Source organism: Panicum virgatum, chromosome 2N (genome assembly GCF_016808335.1).
Source record: "Panicum virgatum strain AP13 chromosome 2N, P.virgatum_v5, whole genome shotgun sequence".
NCBI lineage: Eukaryota > Viridiplantae > Streptophyta > Magnoliopsida > Poales > Poaceae > Panicum > Panicum virgatum.
In genome coordinates, this window is record NC_053146.1 from 28,347,348 (window position 1) to 28,356,261 (window position 8,914).

An 8,914-nucleotide genomic window follows, 5' to 3' on the forward strand; every position below is an offset into this window, starting at 1 on the left:
GTGCTTCCCTGAGGAAAAATACGATACCCTGGAATACTCAAAGGTGAAGTGCTACAGCGGTGATTCTGTGCGCTTGCAAAATATCTATTATAATCGGGCATAAGAAACGCCAACAAGCATTTCTGGCGCCGTTGCCGGGGAAGCAATTGGCTAAAGATATCGTAGATAGTTTGATAAACTCTACTAGTTTGTCGCCGGTAACCCTAGCGGGCTTACCATTGCTCTCTCTATCCTTTGATCGATGCAGAGCAGTGCATGACAGGTTTCGACCTACCAAATAACTTCCACCCAAATCCAGAAAGAATTGGGAGAATTGTGAGACGCCGCGTCATCCCACCTCAGAAAAGACTCACTTGGCCTATCAGTTCACCCTCCACTTCAGCATCTCCATCCATGGCTCAGAAGACCCTTTGTCAGTTTTCTGCCCCGTCCAGTAGCCACATTCCTACTGGATTGAACGCCAACCAAGCCGGCAATGATGGCTTTGAGCTGAAGACTGGACTCGTGAATATGGTCCAAGCAAGTCCGTTCTGCGGAAAGGCATCAGAGGATGCCAATGCCCATCTCCAGAAATTCCTGGAGGTGAGTAACACCATCAACCCCAGAGGAACTACTCTGGATGACGTCCGTCTTCGCCTGTTCCCGTTCTCACTGCTCGGGAAAGCCAAGACATGGTTCTACTCCAACAAGGAAGCTTTCACGACATGGGAAGCTTGTTCAAATGCATTCCTAGCCAAGTACTTTCCAGTGGGCAAGACCAATGCCCTCCGGAACAGGATCACCGGAATTCAGCAATTACCGGATGAGACCATCCCGGAAGTCTGGGAGCGTCTCCAGGAGTACATACAAGCATGCCCACATCACGGCATAGAAGAGTGGCTGATCATTCAGAACTTCTTCCATGGTCTGAATCAGCAAGCGCAGGACCACGTTGATGCAGCAGCAGGTGGTTCCTTCCTTTCTCTCGATGTTGCGGGAGCAAAGGCGCTGATTGACAAGATAGCTTCCAACCAAAGTTGGAAAGGAGAATGGTAGCAAGCCCATCCCAAGGGCGTGCATCAGATCGACACGGTCGACATGTTAGCTGTCAAGTTGGAACTTTTGATGAAGAAGCTGGAATTTCCGCACCAGGAGGTTAATCAAGTTTTGGAGTCTCGTATGACATGTGAAACATGTGGTGAGACTGGGCACTCGGGCACTTCGTGCCCCTTAACTCAAGAGGACGCAAATTTCATTGGGAGCAACAACAATCCCAACTCAGGATTTCGTCCTCAGCAGGGTTGGAACTCCAAGCCCAACCTCCCCTTCGGTCAACAACAAGGTACGAATTTTAATAACAGTTTTCAGCCCACATTAAAAGACCTAGTGTATGTTGATGGTGCTTATGTGCCATTTTCACCCGTCAACTATACTCAATAATAAAGGAAAACCACATGCCTTACTCACATATTTGTATCACTAACCTCGCTCCATAGTTGTTTTTGAGTTTTGCACATTTCAGATGAGCAGGAGCGGAATAAGACGAAAACACGCAGCAGATGCCATACAACTACGCAGAATATCGCATCCGGCATCACACCCTTACAAAGAGGGCCCACATGTCAGAGGAAACGGGGCCTCCACGCAAGATGCACTAGAGGATAAGGATAAGATCCAACGAATCAACCACTTAGCAAAGGATCAGGCCAAGGGGCTGTCAGGTGGGTTCGGCCGACCCCCTGGGTCGGCCGAACCTGGCCTAGTTCCCGTCCAGGTGCACTTCGAGGAGGAGTAGCTGCCAAGGCACCTGATCACCTTCCATATGCGCGTTGGCGGAAAACCGACCTCTAGAGCTATAAATAGGGCCTCTCTCCACCCCCCTCAACACACACACACACACACACACACACACACACTTCATTCCATTCTCTCCAAGAAGGCTCTCCTCTCTCTTGCTCTCTTAGCTAGGTAGTGGAGCTAGGCTAGTTCTCTTTAGCGAGCAAGTCGTCCTCGGGGTCGTTGAGCAATCCTCGGCTCCTGGTATGGCTTTGTATCCGACTTGTCAGACTTCTATTCATAATATAGAGTTCGGCCATGGTTGCTTTACTATCTTGATAGTTTATCAATCCATGCTTAGATCGTTCATAAGTTATGCTACGGTCTTGGTTCGGCCAGATGATCTGGGTACGGATAGAGGTTCGTTGTGCTTTCGGGCTTGCTCTAGTGTTTTACTCATCCATCCGAAGGGTGGGAGACCTGGGGGCACTATAGTAGTGACTTCATACACGAGCGTGGTGCTCGGGTATGCGGGATCCTTCAGATATGACCGTGCTCCACGGTGTGACTGGAGTAGATGGCAGGTGGTGACAGCCCTGTCCGCCCGGCGTAACAGCGGTGTTGCGTTTAGCGTACTCCCCGACGTTCGGGTTCGGTGTAGGAGTTCATGCAAAGAGGTAACGGGACTGGATGTACTCCGGTGCGGGACCTTCTCCCCACTATCCCATTTTCCTGGCACCTACAGTCCTAACCATGATCTAACATGACCCCAGCTTTGGATAGAAGCACTAGGACACCTAACCTAGCCTAAGCTCCAACTGACTTGACATAGGATAGAGTAGTTCTTTATTTTATAGTTTCTCTCCTTTATTCCTTCCTCTTGAAGTGTGGATGTGTGCTGTGTCACATTACCCTTGCTTATTCTTTATCTGTACTTACCCCTGTTAGAGTATTGCCTATTGCTTGAGGCATAATGTCATGGTTATTAATGTTGAGTACAATACATTTGCCGCTGCCGTCCTTTGGGACACAAATAAATGACGATACCCTTACTCTCCGGGTGAAATGCTACAACGGTATATCCGTGCGCTTGCGGATCCATCTGTAATCGTATTGATTATACCACGAGAGTGGTATCCCTTGGGTGCAGTTGGTAGGATGGGTTCGGCGCCCTCATTTCTAGTGATTGCACTAAGGACTGCCAACAGGCATTTCTGGCGCTGTTGCTAAGGATTAACCATTCCTAGTGATTGCGCTAAGAAATGTCAACAAGCATTTCTGGCGCCATTGCTGGGCATGGCATGTGAACAAAGATATTGTGCTGATTTTAACTTAGACTTTGTACTCAGGATATAGTCTTTACTCTTTCAGGCTAATGTCACTTTATGTCTTCTTTTATTTTTGATTTGAAAGAAGAAAGGGGTAGTGTATGACCGGTTTCTCCCTACCGGAAAACTACACAGACAATCCAGAGAGGCTCGTGAGAAGGGCACGGCCTCGCGTCGTTCCTCCTCTCGCTATCCTCCCAGCTCAGGAACCCATTTCGGAAGCACCACTCGTTCTTGAGGTTATGGCTGAAAAGACTCTCCGCGAGTTCTCCGTCCCCTCCACCGACAATGTGGCCACTGACCCCAACATCAATGTCGGGGACGTGAACTTCGAGCTCAAATCAAGCCTCATCAACATGGTGCAGGCTAGCCCATTCTGTGGCAAGCCGAACGAGGACGCAAATGCATATTTGCAGAATTTTCTGGAGCTCTGTGACACCGTTGTCATACGGGGTGTCGCCGCCAACGTTGTCAAGTTTCGTCTATTTCCCTTTTCCCTCCTGGGGAAGGCGAAATAGTGCTTTTATAAAGAAAAGGACATCGACACCTGGGCCAAATGCTCCAAGGCATTTCTCACAAAATTCTTCCCACTGGGCAAAACAAATGCCCTGCTCGGGAGAATTTCAAGTTTCCAGCAGACAGGGATAGAATTCATCCCAGAAGCTTGGGAGAGGCTACAGGAATACATCCTAGCCTGTTCTCATCATGGCATGGATGAGTGGCTCATCCTGCAAAGCTTCTACAATGGGCTCACAACGACATCTCGAGCCAATATTGATGCCGCGGCTGGAGGAGCCTTCCTCGACCCGACTATCGCCAAAGCAAAAGAATTGGTCGAGAAGATGGTCTCCAATCAGGGGTGGAGCGATGAACGACTCCAACCCCGTACAAAAGGCATGCATACTGTAACACCCGGTTTATAAAAGGACATAAACCGAGCAATCATATACGTGCCAGGATCAAGTCACACGTATATACAACAGAATGAACAGTATATCACAACACATATCACGTAAAAGATATAATAAAGCGAATACGAATGTTATTTATTACATTAATGACAAAATGTCTGATACAGCGGAAGCGAAGTACAAATACGATAAAAACTCTCCGAAGCTGAGCAGGGCGCCACAGGGACGTCGACTGGGAGACGAACGCCTAGAAGTCCTCGTAGTCCTGGTAGCGCTGAGCGAACTCCCTCGCGTCGGCAGGAACTGAGCAGCAGTAGAGTATCCCCAAGAGGAAAAAGAGTGGAGTAGGCAAGAGTGAGTACACAACTTGTACTCAACAAGTATAACACAAACTATGAGGCTCTAGGTTGGCTGACTGACTGCATTAGCTTTTAAGTCTTGGCAAAATTTTATTAAAGCTATTTACTACAAGTTGATGAATTACCATAAACCAAGTTACATAGTAATTAATCAAAATTAAATCAGATTACTACTGAGAACCAAACCGAAACCACCAAGGTAACCCCGAGAGGCACCCCCCTCGTCGGAAGGAGGTAACCCCACTAATCAAAAGGAGGATCTGGGCCGCTCATGACCGTGAGCACGGCTAGTATACCAGTTTTACACTCTGCAGAGGTTGCACATCTTTACCCACAAGTCGTGAGCTATGCTAGTTGTTCATCACACTTCCTTAGGTGAGATGACTAGCGACTCACTACGAGGCCATTACAAAGGACACGTTGGTAAGGTGTAACCGCTAAGGATTCAGGCAATGCAACGATGGTACCCACCTCGAGGGGTACACATACCAAGCCTCGTAGCCTGGGCACCATTGAAGCTCGACTCCCCTCTTGCCCCGTCGGTAAGTTACTCCCGAACCAAAATGGCCTAATTAGTAAGCCAAGACCGTCCCATTCCAGTCTTGTGGTAGCGCTGTTGTCCCAGGTTGTCGCTCTATGAACCGGTCCTTATGGAGGGTGTCCAACCCAGCAGTAAGCACCGTGCCGGCCCCCTAAACCATGTTTCTAACAAAACCAATTTTAACGAGACGTGAGCCACTCAAGCCACACAGAGGGCCACTCTCAGAATTAAGTTGCATATACCATTAATCAAATTAATTAAAAAGGACCAAGTGTATTATAGCGCGGCACCTAGCACAACTAACCAAAATGCAACCCAAGGATATATATAAAGGATAAATGTGGCTAGGAAATCCTTATAGGCATACAGTATTAAAATGCAGTATGAAAAATATAATTAAAAGTGATAGGTAGTTCATGTTATACTTGCCTTCCTCAAACTGTTTCTGCTGCTCAAACTGCTCAGAAGATGGCTCCTGGTACTGGTACTGATGCTCCTCCGGTAGCTCAACGTCTACTCACGAACACATGGCCAAAACAAGGCACGACAGTAAACATACATGCAAACACTAGCAAAAACTAAGAAACAGTACAACAATACATGAAAACAGCGCACAAAACTACTCTAGAACTATTCTACGCGTTACAACGATCGCGTGGACATAAAGAACGCCTAAAATGGAGCTAAAACGCATAAACTAGGCCAAAAAAAGTTCCAGGGGCTTATCTGCGAGAAAAACTAGGTTCCAGGGGGTTTTCTGCAAAAATCGAGGACTAAAACATAATAACTAGAAAGATCCGAGGGCTAACGAGCAAAAAGGCCCTAACTAGACGGCGGGTTCTATATCTAAAAAGCTCTTGGGTTAAAACGTTAAAAACAGGACTTATCCGCTATTATACTTGAACTAAGTGGATGGCGGGTTCATTTTAGCAAAGTGCAGGGGTCTGTCGGCAAAACCACCGGCGCTGACCACCCCTGGTTTCTTTTGACCCCGGCTAAACTGGATCTAGACCGTGGGATGTGGAACGAACGGCTCAGAGCACGGCGGGGGTCTGCGTCGCTGGTCTGCAGGCCCAGGCCGGGTAAGAGTGCGACACGAGCAGGGACTGGCCAGTGGGTCCGGGCGTGGGGAAAGGGAAGCGCTGTCTGTGGACGACGGGTAAGTGGGCTTGGATCGGAGAACGGGGGCACGCGTCCGCGTGAGGAAGCGAACGCTGCGGCTGCCAGGTGGGACCACCGGGTCGGAGGGGTGTGCGTGCGGGCGTCTGCTGGCGTGTGCGGAGCGAGACGCTGACAGTTGGGGCTGCTTGGTCAGACACTAAAGGCGCGTGCGCGGCTGCCTGGCATGTGGGCCAGGGGTTCGACTGTGTCCGGGGCGCGGGTCACCGGCGTCGACTAGCGGCGGCGAGTTCGACAGGATTTTGCGAACCCGGCCACCTAGGGCTCTACTGGGTCGGGATTCGGGTGATTCAGCACCGGGGAAACACGCGGAGTCCACCAGGACCGAGTGCGTGGGTTCGCTGCGGCCGGAGAAAGGGGTAGGCGGCACGGTGGCATCAGGCTCACCGGCGCAGCGGCGTTCCACCTACTGGGTCAAGCTACTCGCTCCGATTTCTAGTCCAAAACGAAAGGCAAGGGAAGGCAAAGCTCACGGGGGCTTGGATTTCAAGTAGGAAGGCCGTGCGGGGCGCTGACGTCGTCGTCCGGCGGCGGGGTCGACGCTGCTCACGCGGAGGATGTTGTTGCAGGTGTCGGGGTCGGCGGCTGCGGGCTCGAAGAAGTCCCGGGGCACGGTCCGGAGCTACTGTACGGCTCTGGGGACACGGAGGTGCGGCAGGGCGGCTGGTTCACGGCGGCGCGGAGCTCGGCTCCGGCGCAGAGGATTCGGCGGCACTGGTAGGGTTTGAGGGCGGCGCTGCAGATGGGATTCCGGGGAGGGGTCACGGACTACGCTCAAATAGGGCCGGGAGCGATCCTCGGCGTGCGGCCAGTGGAAATCACGGCACGCGTGGAGTCGCGCAACCGACTCCCGGGCGGATCCGAAATCGGTGCGGGGCGCCCGGTGTCCGTGTTGCGTGCGCAAGGAGCGGAGGCGGGCGGTCCTGCGGTGGGTCTCTTGACCGAAAGGCTCGGGCAGGACGGTCCACAGGGCAGCGGGCGAGCGCAGCGGAAACGAAATAGAGGAGCATGCACGAAGATTGCAGTCGGAGGAAAGGGAAGGAACTGACCGGTGGGTCCGGCTGGTCGGAGGGGGAACGCGCGTGACGCGGGCTGGAGAGCGAGTGGGCCGGTGCGGAGAAGTGGGCCGCGGGGAGGGAAAGGCGCTGGGCTGCCATGTCCCGCGGGCTGGGCTGGGGGAGGGAGGTCGTGGCTGGGCCCGGGGAAAAGGGCTCTGGCCCGCGGTTTGCTGGGCTGAGCGGAAAAGGTGGGCCGCAGTGGAGGTTTATGGGCCGAACTGGGTTTGGGCTGGAAACTGGATTGGGCTGCCGGTGTTGTGTTAGGTTTGGTTTGGGTTTGAGTTTGGGATTTTGGTTTCTAATTCTTATTTCCTATTTCAAACTAACTCAACCAAATCTATTTGAATTCAAACAAAATTTGAATTCAACAACCTTATGCACACAAGCAAATAAAATAAATGCTCCAGCATGATGCAACAACAAAATTTAACCTTAGACAAAATTTTAATTACTTGAGGAACAAAAATTAGATTAAATGCAAGTCTAAACACAATAAACCTTAGAAATTTAATTAAAGCCAAATAAATTTATTATTAAATACTGAAATTTGAATTAGGGTGTTACACATACCGTCAAAGAGACGGATATGATTACTGCGAAGCTGGACCTCCTAATCAAGAAGATGGAGGAAGGGAGCAAATAACTGATCCATGCTCCCGTTTACGCCATGGGTTCGCACTTCACGTGCGATGTCTGCGGTAACGATGGACATTCGGGAACGATTGCCCCAAAACCCGTGAAGACTGCGCATACCGGACGGGGTAACTCATCTCGGAGGCCACCATGCAATAACCATGCAGGTAGGTACTATCCCCAAGGAATGACATTTGGGATGGCATGGTGGCAGCGGTGCAAGAGGATCCAGGGGTCCCCATGATCAGCTGCTCGATCTACATCAAACACTTCGAGCGATGCCTATGCGACCTTGGGGCAAGCGTGAATATAATGCCCAAGGTAATATATGAAGCACTCGAATATCCTGCTCTTTCCCCAACAACTATGCTCGTACAGCTTGCAGATTCAACCATTCGGTATCCCGAAGGGATAGCCGAACACGTTTTCGTACGAGTACGAGACTCCTTCGTCCTTGCCAACTTTGTGGTAATGGATATGGAGGGCGACCTCGGAGTCGACCTCGTACTTGGGCGACCTTTTCTAAGGTCTGCCAAGGCAAGGATCGATGTCGGAAAGGGAGAAATCCGTTTCCGTGTTGGAAGGGAGGATATGTTTTTTAGGTTCAAGAAGAAGGAAGAGCAGTGCTTCATGATCCAACAAGACAGTGAAGGGCAAGCACTCTGGGGTGCACTAGAACCCCAGCCAGAACAATGACCCTCCGGACCTAAAAGAAAGAAGAAGGAAAAGAAGGTGTGGCGGAAGGTCGAGAGTTCGGCCTCGTCCAGTTCTCCAGGACGAGCCGACGAATGGTCAGAACGATGGAGAAAAGTCGTACACATCGGACTTTAAACGACGCGCCCTTGCCAAAGGTAAATTGGTATTTATCTCATGTTTGTTTCATCCGCTTTTGAACATTTTCTTTGCACCTTATTTGTTTTTCTCCACTGCATGTTTGAAATTTTCAAAATTGTTTTCTGCGTGTTGGAATTTTTTCTAGCATTTTTCTCTTTTTACAAAAAGACCAAAAATATTTTCTGAGTTTTAAAATCCTTTGGGAAAAATAATTTGGACATCTTTTCAAGCAAACTTTTGGCCGTGCACTATATTTCCAAAGTTCATAACCATTGAGGAAGCACCTGACCAAAGGGGGGCACCAGGGGGCCCACCC

At 50.3% G+C, this 8,914-nt stretch overlaps 2 non-coding genes across 2 annotated transcripts; both read right to left on the reverse strand.

The window, feature by feature from the left end:
• Positions 1–762: 762 nt before the first annotated feature.
• Positions 763–869, reverse strand: LOC120663103. The gene has a single exon (XR_005670326.1). It is a non-coding gene; the product is annotated as a small nucleolar RNA R71 (small nucleolar RNA).
• A 2,822-nt stretch (positions 870–3,691) lies between these two features.
• On the reverse strand, positions 3,692–3,795 carry LOC120663090. The gene has a single exon (XR_005670314.1). It is a non-coding gene; the product is annotated as a small nucleolar RNA R71 (small nucleolar RNA).
• Between the last annotated feature and the right edge of the window lie 5,119 nt (positions 3,796–8,914).